Source organism: Mustela lutreola, chromosome 3 (assembly GCF_030435805.1).
Source record: "Mustela lutreola isolate mMusLut2 chromosome 3, mMusLut2.pri, whole genome shotgun sequence".
Lineage (NCBI taxonomy): Eukaryota > Metazoa > Chordata > Mammalia > Carnivora > Mustelidae > Mustela > Mustela lutreola.
The window spans coordinates 30,984,259-30,996,067 of NC_081292.1; the positions used below are offsets into that span (position 1 = coordinate 30,984,259).

The 11,809-nt window shown below is 36.3% G+C and overlaps 1 long non-coding RNA gene across 1 annotated transcript in view; it reads left to right on the forward strand.

Annotated features, from left to right (window-relative positions):
• LOC131828021 (uncharacterized) overlaps positions 1 to 11,553 on the forward strand; it is a 47,302-nt gene extending 35,749 nt beyond the window's left edge. Inside the window, exon 5 of the long non-coding RNA XR_009352189.1 lies at positions 11,428 to 11,553. This is a non-coding gene — a long non-coding RNA (uncharacterized LOC131828021). The remainder of the gene's footprint in view (positions 1 to 11,427) is intronic.
• Positions 11,554 to 11,809: the final 256 nt, after the last annotated feature.

The following is an 11,809-nucleotide window of genomic DNA, read 5'->3' on the forward strand; positions in this document are numbered from 1 at the left end:
TTAAGCAACTAATTGTTCAGAAATTTTCTGCCCAGTTTTGTGTGCCCAGGGGACCTCAGATGTAAGAAAGTCTCAGACTTGAGATTGAAGAGTGGGTAGGCGATCACTGTTCTTGGAAGCCTTCCTGTGAGAGTTATTGTTATATGTTGTCTCTCTTCTGCTATTTAAATCCTCCCCTCTCGTGTTTTCCTTCCCCTGCTTTGAAGTTTCGGCAATAATCAAGTCTCAAGACTACTCTGCCTCTCAGGGGTCCCCAGAGATATTGGAGAAACTGTAGATTAGACTGCCCACAAACCACCTTGCCCATCTGCTGAATTAGCCCACTCTTTTTTTTTTTTTTTTTTTTTTTTTATAGAAGGTCAATTCCTTTGGCTGGGAGATTTTTCTCACCAGAATTTTAGAGAGTCGAAAAGAATTTTCTCATACAAACCACTTCTGAAGAACCCACGTCCTTCGCAGCTTGTACATGATTACAATGCAGTCTCCTCTCAGTAGACGGTATCTGCTCCAAACCCACACAAACAAGTTGAGTTCCACTCAGCAGTAAGAACACACACTCCGTGCTTCCTCTTTTCTGAAAATAGCTTAGCACCTTCAAAGTAATGATAGCCTCAAAGGATTCTGATGAGCCGAGGAATGAGAGCATGGGGCTGGTCTCCATCAAACCATAGACTTGCTAAGTATAGCTTTATTGGATCGCTCAAAAGGCTTGTACAATTTCTTTCCCAAATGAGATCAGAATAGACCGATGTATAATTTCTGGTTAATCTGCCATCCTTCTCCCTTTTTATCATAATGGGGTTATGTTAATCATCATCTTTGTCTTCAGGGATCTCATTTTGAGCTCAACAAAATTGTGAAAATATCGACCGACTTCTCCAGTTTCTACTGTAACATCCTCTATCAGTCTTGGATGTATAATGTTTGGCTTAGTGCCTTGTCAATTACAGCATCTAACACTTGCAGAGTTCCAGCCAAAGCTGTTAGTGCAGTCTTACTCTCCATTTGATACCCAGAGCAACTTAATCCCCACTTTAGGCAAATCTCATTCCTCCTTGTCCACCATAATTTTGGGTGGGGGAAGCATAAGTGTTCTGATATTTTCCTACTTCCTTGGGCTTCTTTTCATTTCAAAATGATGCTCTTTTTTATTCTTCTGAAAATGTTTGCTCTCACTATTTACTTGTTGTACGTAGAAGAAAGCTGATAAAGTCTAATGAAAACTATTGCATCTTTCATTAAAGCACAAGTTAGCTGAAGGTATAAAAATATTTATTGTCCTTGAAACTGCAGGTTTGAAGAAATGCAAATTAAAATAACAACAGTGTATAATTTGGGCTTATCCACTTGGCAAAATAAAAAAGGAAGATAGACTGTTGACAAAAATATAATTGGTATGTCCTTTCTAAGAAAAAGCAGAAAATATGTACCAAAAGTTTTTAAATGCACATTTATTTTAAGTACCTTCACTTTAAAAATTTTTATCCTGTGATGATTATTAAAATTATGGGAAAAGAGACTAATGAACAAGGAGGGTTTGCTGAACCATTACTTGTAATCAGATTGCCCATGATAGGAGATAAACTTGTTATATTCATGATATAAAATATCATGTGGGTATTAAAAAATCATGCTTTAATGTAATAATTTTATACCTTGAAGTAAAAATTGTGTATACTGCAAAACTTTACATATGGAATGAGGCTTCATTTATTTAATCATATACTAAAATTAAAAAAAATTATGCCTTTAAGGGGAAGTTATTTTGTTTTTCAAGGGTCAAGTTTTAAAATTTTATATACTTCTCTGTTATGATAGATGAATGGGGAGGGTATGTGCTTTGGTGAGTGCTGTGAAGTGTGTAAACCTGGTGATTCACAGACCTATACCCCTGGGGATAAAAATATATGTTTATAAAAAATAAAAAATTATATATAAAAAAAAATAACATATAATTTCTCTATTTAAAACTATACACAGAAAAATTATACAGGCATTTGCAAACACTGATTTTAAATGTAAAGAGACAGTCGTTTGTAGGTTTTGACTTTAAAAATCAAGTCTATCATTTTAGACTTCAAAAGCAAAGCTAACTGACATATGCCATATAATGTATTATCATAATGTGCATTTTTGAAAGCTGATAATTGATATTGCTCTAAAAATAAAAAACTAATTATTTAAAGAGAGCTATTCTCTAATGTTCAGTCATTAGGTATAAAATATTCCTATTCAAAAATACTGTGCTTAAGAGTTTGCAATGTCTTTCTACAACTAGTTAATGTCTTTCTACAACTAGTTAACAAAATTATCAGCCAGGTCTCTGGGTGTTAAGAAGATGGCCAAAATAGAAAAGTAAATTTGCTTTTTATTTAGCTATTTAAAGTAAAATTAATGCTATTGCTTTGTTTAAAACCTATGGAAGAAAGCATGTTGCCAGACTTTTTCCAACAAAAAAGCATAGTAACATATAAACAGTGGACCTTCACTAAGGATCTATTAATTTCAACAGTTACTAAGTGAGCTTCTACTACATTCCTAACTCTCTTAGTCATTACATAGATAAGAAGAGATATAAGAATTGTTGCATTCTAGAGTCAAGGATTGAAGTCTTAAAGAATAAACAGCAGCGCAAATGAGAACATTAGCAATAAACATCCTTTTTCCTTGATGGAAAAATCATGGAAATCAAAGGCATGGCAAATCAGAAAAATGGTCAAAGGGGTATTAGAAAAATGTTACTGGAAAGTTTGGGTATTATTAGTTAGATTTGAGTAAATTGGAAAATGCAAACTTGACACCCACATGGCCCTGTGTGTGTGTGTGTGTATGTCTGTGTCTGTCTGTGTCTGTGTGTCTGTTTATTTTTAAAAAGCGCTCCTTATAGGGACTTGAAATTTACACAATTGCCAGAGACAGTTGCATAGTCTACTTGATGCTATTGTTTCTTGTTTCTGTGTCTCATGCTGGAACCTGAAACCCAGAAGACAAGTAGTTAAGAAGGGAGAATAGATATAAGGGAAAGCAAGGACAAATCAGAGCCTCTAAGGTTGGGCTGAACCCCACACAGAGGAAACTGTGGGCTGAGTTGCTCTGCCTCACCAGCTGAGCCAGTATGCACTAATGAGTTGCACTGCAACAGTGCCTTGGGCTCTCTGACCTAAAAAGATAGTTACTTTAAGTGCAGCCCCTGCCTGGTCCTCGTTCAGCTTCTCTACTCTTGGGACAAAGGTGTTGGCTTCTTGAGGAAGGGTACTAGTCTTTCCTTCAAGACCCTCCCATCATGAAAGGTGGAGTCTTGAAAGACTGGAAAGAATTTGAATGAAATGTTAAGCAATTTCAGTTCTGGACTCTGCTTTTTGCCGGATTAAATGACCATAGGTTAGTCACTTCTCTGGTCTTCAATTTTTTCATCAATAAGGTGAAAGAACTTGGGTCACTTGTAAACGAGCCTAGAAAATTAACGCTTGTAAGAAGGAAAGGGATATGCAAGAATTACCCTGGGAGAGGCTGCTCACAACTTTGATTCACAGTGTGTGCAGGTGCTGAATGGGGGATCTGAAAATAAGACCACAGACAGGCCAGTGGAAGGCGACCACGTGAAGCGAGGAGAGACAGAAAGATGGGATGTAGTGGTGATAACAGGATGAAGAGTTGGGAAACTGAATCTCTTTTCTTGGCTTCATCATGGACTCCTTGAGCTAAACTCAGTCGTTCAGCTTATGAGGGTCTCCGTTTTCTGCAACGTGAAGGCACGAGGCAGCAGTACTCATGACTCACAATGGAACCCCCTCAGGAGTGCTAAAGAATATTCAAGGGTACATCCCATCACCAGAGATCCTGATTTAATTGATCTGAGATGTGCCTGGATATCAAAATTTTTTAAAGCTCCCCAGATTCTTAAGTTCATCTAAGCTTGTGAATTCTTAATTAGAATTTGCTTTGGAAAATGGCAGTATGACTTAAGGGTTGTGGGAAGTCTTCCCCCCACCACACACATGTGTGTCTGTCAGACTGCATGTCCGTTCACCCTTAGAGATTCATTCCTTTGTAACTGAAGTCTTTTCATTACTTAACAGAATTCGTAAACTTCTGTTAAATGTGACACCTTCAACTTACAATAAGTCTATCTTATTTAGAATCATAGAAACTAATTTGGAAAAAAAAAAGTCTTAGAGGTCACTGTTCAAATTGGCAGGTATTTTTACTGTGATTTTTATAGGTAAGAAACTGAAACTCAGGGGTCTTAAGCTTTTCTATAGCATTTATTTTAGTGTGGGAGGAGTCTTAATTAATGTCCTCCTCCTTAGCTAATATATATTTTTTTTAAATAAGAGGTTTCAGACTGTAATTATGTGACCATGCATTTTTTTTTTTAAAGCCACATGTGCCTTTATCTCAATCTATCTTAGAGTTTAAAATCCTTTTTGGTTGGAGATTCCCACAAATGACGTTTGAGCCATTAATGTGTCTCATTTATTTAAATAAGCATTTCCTGCTCTGATGTATCATCACCCTGTGATTGCTCCCTATGATCTACCTTTCACTCTTTCTACCTTTCATCTTAATCCCCGATAGATCTGCTCTGCTGGCCAAAGAGTATATATCATTGCCAAATTGCAAAGCCAAAAGATCTCCCCCTTAAGTCGGAAGACATAAACAGCTGTCATGTAACATCCATGTCTGTTCTCAAAGACATGTTGGACATTTGGCCTATCTGGGAAATATTTGGGGTTCTGCAGGGGTGAATGGATCCAACTCTATAAATTTGTAGCACATTAAATTAATTAATCCCTAAAGATAAAGTTCTAGTCTGCTTAAGCCTTGGCAATTCTAATTGGAGAACACCCTTTCTCTCACCTCTAATTGGCATGGTCCTGTCCAAATCTGAAACTGTCTGAATAAAACCCAAGGTATCCCAGCACCATATGCTGGTTAAATGATGTTTGCAAAGGGATGACCTCATCAGGAGTTGCAATGGAAGGAATTCTAAGGGGCTCACACAAGCAGGAGGTTATGACCGATATATTTATTACTTTGGGACCTAACTTACAATTGGAATTACACAAATCTTACCAAAATTTTGTTGCCAGTTTGCTTCTCCATTAGGTAAAAACAATAATTTTTCTGTACAAAAATAAACAATTAAATAATTTTTTTAAAAAATCTTCATTAGCCTGATGTTTTCTTCCTTTAAAATCTAACCTAGAGCATAAGGGTTGTGCAGTGTTGGAGTACTGTTTCTATTAAGACATTTCATTTACAGAAGGGACACTGCTATAATGTATTGAGCTGAGAAACTACTCATGATATGTTATACATTCCAGTTTGAGAGAGAAGCAATCCCTTAAGATTCTTCATAAATATGACCAAGATTTTTCCATTGACTGGCCTCAAGAAATCATGTTTTATAAAGAATTGAATGAGCAATAAAAATGTTTAATGATATTATCCAGGAAGAACTAAAAAATGCATTACTTTCACTTGGAAAAGTTGTTAATGGGACCTAAGGTGCTACATTTTAAGGCTTAATATTTGAAGAACCTTAACTTTTCCTTGGGACCTTTAGGATTTATTCATGAATTCATGATTTCTTGAATTTCAATTCTCCCTTCTTTACTTTGAATTGAGTGATGTGTAAAAAGCATTTTAAGAAAATTCGAAGCATCACACATAGTTTTAAATCACAATAATCAACAGAAAATGGTGTAATAAGCATTCCTGTCTTTATTCCACCATATCCTACCTATATGAAAGGTGACAAAGTTACCTTTTTACAAAGCTCTCACAGTCTCATTGGTAGAATTTGTTGTGTGAGAATTAATGTATATAAACCACCTTGACCATTGCCTGACAAAATAGCAGCTCCTTAAGAAAAAGGGCCCTTTTAAAGCAAAACACGTTTATCCATGGGAGACCTGTTACTTAATAAAATATCACATCCCTTAAGGATTCTATCAAGTTTTATCTTCCCCAGAATAGTATTTCCCCAAACATGGCAAAAACCTAGATCTCACTACTTCCTTCTCATTCTTAAGGTCTCTTCATAATTTGCTACCTGATTATATTCAATTTATCATTATAAAAATCTTTTTCTCAGTTTAATATTCTCATAGAATTATGGTATTAAACATTAGAAGAGCCTTATGAAATAGTGTCTATCTACAGAGAAGATATTGTGTGTCTGTGCATTTGTGTACATTTTGTCATAGGGTTATATTTATTTAATACACTTTATGTGTTTGTTTAAATGTAACAGCTTTATTGCTATGTTATTCACATACCATACTGTCCACCCATTTAAAGGGTACAGTCCAATAGTTTTTAGTATCTCCAGAGTTGCACAACCATCACCACAATAAAATTTAGAACACCTTCATACCCCAAAGTAAACCCCATAAACATTAACAGTGACTCCTTATTTTGCTAACCATTAACCTACTTCCTGTCTCAGTAGATTTGCCTTTTGTGGACATTTCACATAAATGGAATCATATATTAACATACAGGCATGCATGCATATATACACACACATACACACATTTTGTTCTATCATTTATTAGATGATGGACTTGGGATTGTTTCCACTTTGTGACGATTGTGAATAATGCTGCTCAGGAAAGTCACATAGAAGTTTCTGTGAGGACACAGGTTTGCATTTCTCTGAGGAGGAATTCTCTCTAAGAGTGGAATTGCTGAGTAACATGGTAACTCTGTGTTTGATCTTTTGAGGAACTGGACTATTTTCCATCATTTTCCATCCCTAATGGCAATGAATGAATGTTCTAATTTCTTCACATCCTCATCATCATTAATTATTACCTGACTTTTTAATTAAATCCATCCTAGTAGGTATGAAGTGGTATCTCATGGTTTTTCCTGTACCCTGCATTTCCCCAATAGCTAATGATGTTGAACATCTTTTGATGTGCTTATTGACTATTTGCACATTTTCTTAGGAGGAATGTCTATCCAATTCCTTTGACTATTTTTGATTGGATTATTTGTCTTATTTAGTTGTAAGAGTTATTCAGATATTCTAAATATGAGTCCATGCAATACATTTTTTTAGCACTGTGTCAGTTGTTTTTTGACATACTTGATGTACTCTCTAAGAAACAAAAGGTTTTAATCTTGATGAAGGCCAATTTGTCCATTTTTTCTTTTATTGCCTATGCTTCTGGTGGCCAAGAGAGCTTTGCCTACCCCAAGTCAAAATAATCTACTTATTTCATAATAGTATCTTCACTATTTCTTTAGTGTTTCTCAGTGGTTACATTAGGACTTACCATATATACCTAAACTATTAGAATCCACTTCATTTTTATACTAACTTCATTCAAATGAGATACAGAATATTTTACCTTGGGCAGCTCTTTTCCTTCTCCTCCATTTTGTGCTATTATTACCAACCATTAATATATGGTGCAAGTAAACAACACATTTTTATACTTGTTCCTTTATGTTATTTTATGACTGCTCAAGAAGCTAAGAAGAGAAAGTAGAGCTAATATATTTGTATAATTTGTTAAAGTCTCTTGTTTCCCATTTCTTGATCTCTTCATTTGCTTCTATGGATTCATTTATCTGGTGTCATTTCTTTATTCTAACACATCTTTGTTCCTATCCATCTTCCTGCTGTAATTGTAAATATGCTGTAAGCCAATAACAATTACATACATGTTTATGTGATTGCTTTTTAGCTCAATTAAAAGAAGAAAGTGGAGGAAATATGTAATTGTTACTGTCTTTTATAATTATCTACATAATTACCTTTACTAGAGTTCTGTTTTTTCATGTGGGTTGAATTACTTACTGTCTGGAGTCACTGCTTTTAGTTGAGGAACTTCCATTAGTATTTCTTGTAAGGCAGTTCTGCCAGCAGTAATTTTTCTAGGTTTTGTTGGTCTTGGAATGTCTTTATATTGCTCTCACTTTTTAAAAATAGTTTTCCAGGTAGAAGCTTCCTGTAACTTTTATTTTTCCAGAAATTTTTATCATCCTACTGCTTCCCACCTGTACTGTCTGTAATAAGAATTCTTTTCTTGATATTTTTCTGTCATATATGATGGGTTGTTTTCCTCTTAACTTTTTATATTCTCTCTTCATCCTTGGCTTTCATTATTTTCTCTATAATATGTCTAAGTGTGGATCTCTCTCTGTTTATCTTATTGGGAATTCTTTGAGCTTTTTAGGCATAGAGGCTTATGTTTTTCATCAGATTTTAGATAGTTTCTTTTGGTTATTTTCTCTAACTTTTCTGTTTCCTTTCACTATGGCACTCCTGCCTGTGAGTGAGCTTAGTGGTTCTCCTGAGGGTGTATTCATTTTTCTTCATTTTTTTCTCTGTTCTTCAGATTGAATAATCTCTATCAATATATCCTCAAGTTTGTTGATTCTTTTTTCTGCCAGTTCGAATCTCCTATTGAGTCCCCTATGTGAATTTTTAATTTCAGCTATCATACTCTGAATTTCCACTGGAAATTCCATTGGAATTCCCATTCCATTATTTTTAGAATGTCTGTCTCTTTATTGGTATTTTTTATTTGATGAGACATTGACATATTTTTTCTTTGGCCATGATTTCCTTTAGTTCTTGAGAATGTTTATAATAGCTGCTTTGAAATTTTTGTCTGTTAAGTCTGACATCTGAGCCTTCTTATAGGCAGTTTCTTTTGCTTCGTTTTCCAGTTTCTTTGCATTTCTCAAAATTTTTTGTCAAAAATTGGACATTTTTAAAATTATATTTCACAGCTCTGGTTACAGCACCTTTCACCCGCCTGCTGCCAGGCTTACTGCTATAGTATTCTGCTCATTTACTTGTTTAGCGGCCCAGTTGAAAGAAATCTGTATCCCTCTCGGTATGAAATCTCTGCTCCTGGCTTCTCGGAGGGTACAACCTTGATCATAGTCCCTACTAGGGACTATGATCTAGGGACTATGATCTACTCATACTACTGAGTCTTAGCAAGGTCTTTGACTGCCTTTTCCCTGACTCAGGTTAAGCTACTTGTGTCTTCTGGTAACACAGCCAGCTGTTGGCTTCCATACACTGCTCTATGATTGCCCTATTGTTTTGAACAATTCTCTGGGTCATAAACTGCTCTGCAGTCTGGTCTGGATACATTTAGATGTCTTTGAAGCAGTACATTTTGAGGCCAGGCTTTAAGGCTTGTTCTGGAACCCAGGAGAGCTCTTCTTAGTTGTCTTTTTCTTCGGCTTCTCTCTGAACTAGGTGGCTGAGGATTTAGTCTGTTGATGTCATGGACTTACCAACCCACTCTTGGATCTTATCACCAAAATCTCCATAGTTTACAAATGGGCCATTAGGCTGAACTTCCCTGCTGTTTATTCTATAGAAAACCATTTCTTTAGGGAGAGCTTTGGGAGATCTTTATTATTATGATCTAGCTCTTGCCTCCTTGGGCAGAATCTCTGAGCTTCTACCCCAGAGCTGGAGTTACAGTCTGCTTTATGAGGAGGTCATTCAACAGGAACAGTAGCATTTTGTCTTCTCAACTTTTTAGCCCATCAGCTCTCCCAGAGTGGAACCTCTGCCCCACAGCTGAGCTTAAGTGAGGTAAATTGGGGCCCCCATACTTGGCCTTCAATACCTGGAACCTCTTGAGACAGGAGTGTGTAGAGGAAGCCCCCTCCCCCCATCCTCTTAGCCATACTCACCAGAATACAGCCTCTGCAGCACCAAGCTGATGGGGAGGAGATGTGCTATGGTCCTCGCCCCACTTGAGATACCAACACCATCAAGAGAGACATGAGGGATAAGGAGAGAGGAAGCAAGGAAAGTGTGTTCTTGTCTACACTGACCCACACTAAACCTTCTATCACATTGAGCTGTGGCAGAGGAGGGAAGGAGCAAGTCATGCTCAAGCCCCACAGACTCTTCCTGTATTACTGAGATCAAATAGATTTTCCTGAATATTTTTCTCATTAGCTTGATGCCCCCAGGAATATTTGCAGAAATTTTAAATGGTTCTCTTTCTATCATTTCCATCAGTCATGGTTGTTCACTGGGGAGCAGATCTGAGGAACTCACACTGTCATTTTAGAAATTAATCTTCTTCTATTCAATAAATGTTCATCTACATAGAGGGAAAATAACCTTCATCCCAACACAAATAACTCTTGCTAACATTTTTTTTTAAAGATTTTATTTATTTGACAGACAGAGATCACAAGTAGACAGAGAAACAAGCAGAGAGAGAGAGAGGAGGAAGCAGGCTCCCTGCCAAGCAGAGAGCCTGATATGGGGCTCCATCCCAGGACCCTGAGATGATGACCCGAGCCGAAGGCAGAGACTTAACCCACTGAGCCACCCAGGTGCCCCACTAACATTTTGATATATTTCCTTCCAGGACATTTTTCTAGACTCAGTTTCCTACATTTGCTCTCCCTTCCTTCCCTCCTTCCTTTTCTTTTCATTTAAATATTACAAATCACCCTCTCTGTGCAGTTGGATATATTCTATTAACTTAACATTCTAATATAATAATACTATACATTATTTCCTATTCTTTATAAACAACAATGTTAATAGGCATATGCTATTCCATCAATTTGATCTGTCAAATAAACTTAATAGTCATTTCCCTGCAGCTGGAGATACATTAGTGATATTGTACCACTGTCATTTATTGAGCACATGGGCACTAAGCGGTTGATATACACCATCTCAGTACTCATAACTGAATGAGATAGAGCTCCTTATCATGTTTTACAGATAAGGAAACTGAGGCTTACTCAGAAAGCAGTAACTCCTAAAGCCATGGAGCTAGTAGGGATAGAGCCTGGGTGACCACAGATCTGTGAGTTTCAGAGACTATGGTTGTGCATATATATATTTTTTTTGCCTTTATTACTATTTCTTTTCTTAGGTACGTTCCTAGAAATAAAATTAGCAGGCCAAAGGCGATTACTACATAAGTTTTCTTGACAAGAATTGACAAATTGGTTTCTAGAATATCATTTTTTATTCACCACTTTTCTCTGCTGCAATTGATGGAGCCAAAATATCTCCTTCATTTTTCACCAGAAGAAAATAGCATCGCACAATCATTTATGTCTGTTACTCCCAATGTTGACAACATTTCCATTCTCTCAATAGACATCAGTTATTATACATTTTGTGCATGTCTGTTGAAACTCTTGAGACTTTCTTAATATTTTTAGTAACCCTTTACATTATATAGTACAGTAGCCATCAGTATTTGCTACAAGTAATTTTATTCAATGTGTTCTTCACTGTTTTATTTTAGCTGAATACATTTTTAATTATCTGATAATTTATATGTAGTCAGTTTTACTAGCAGAGCATCGATTTGGTTTTTGATATGGCAAAAAAGAGGGACAAAAAACTTACTCAAGTGATCACAATACAGAAAATTAATGTCAGCCTCTTCTGGTTCACAGGGCACTTCCTGGGGAGTGACCCCCCTCACACTGGCTAGAGGAGCATTGGCCCCTCTGCAGGCATATCTCTCCTTAGGGGCCTGGCATCGTCCATTCATAAGTATCTCATCAATTCACTTTTTTTTCTGGTAAGCACGGTCTTAAGTAGTTGTACTTAAGATTCCAATTCCAGTGGGCTGGGATCTCCACACTTTTTTTTTTTTTTCTAAGCAAAGCACTTTAAGAATTATGATATCACATATTACAGATTCAATTTTTCATCATCCGAGGCAAATCTTTCAATTCACTTGTTGGGTTAGCTGGCAGAAACTAAACAAGTAATGTAAGCAAAAACACACTTCTTAATTCTAATTCTCTCATTTACCTATTTGAAGGAGAGCAC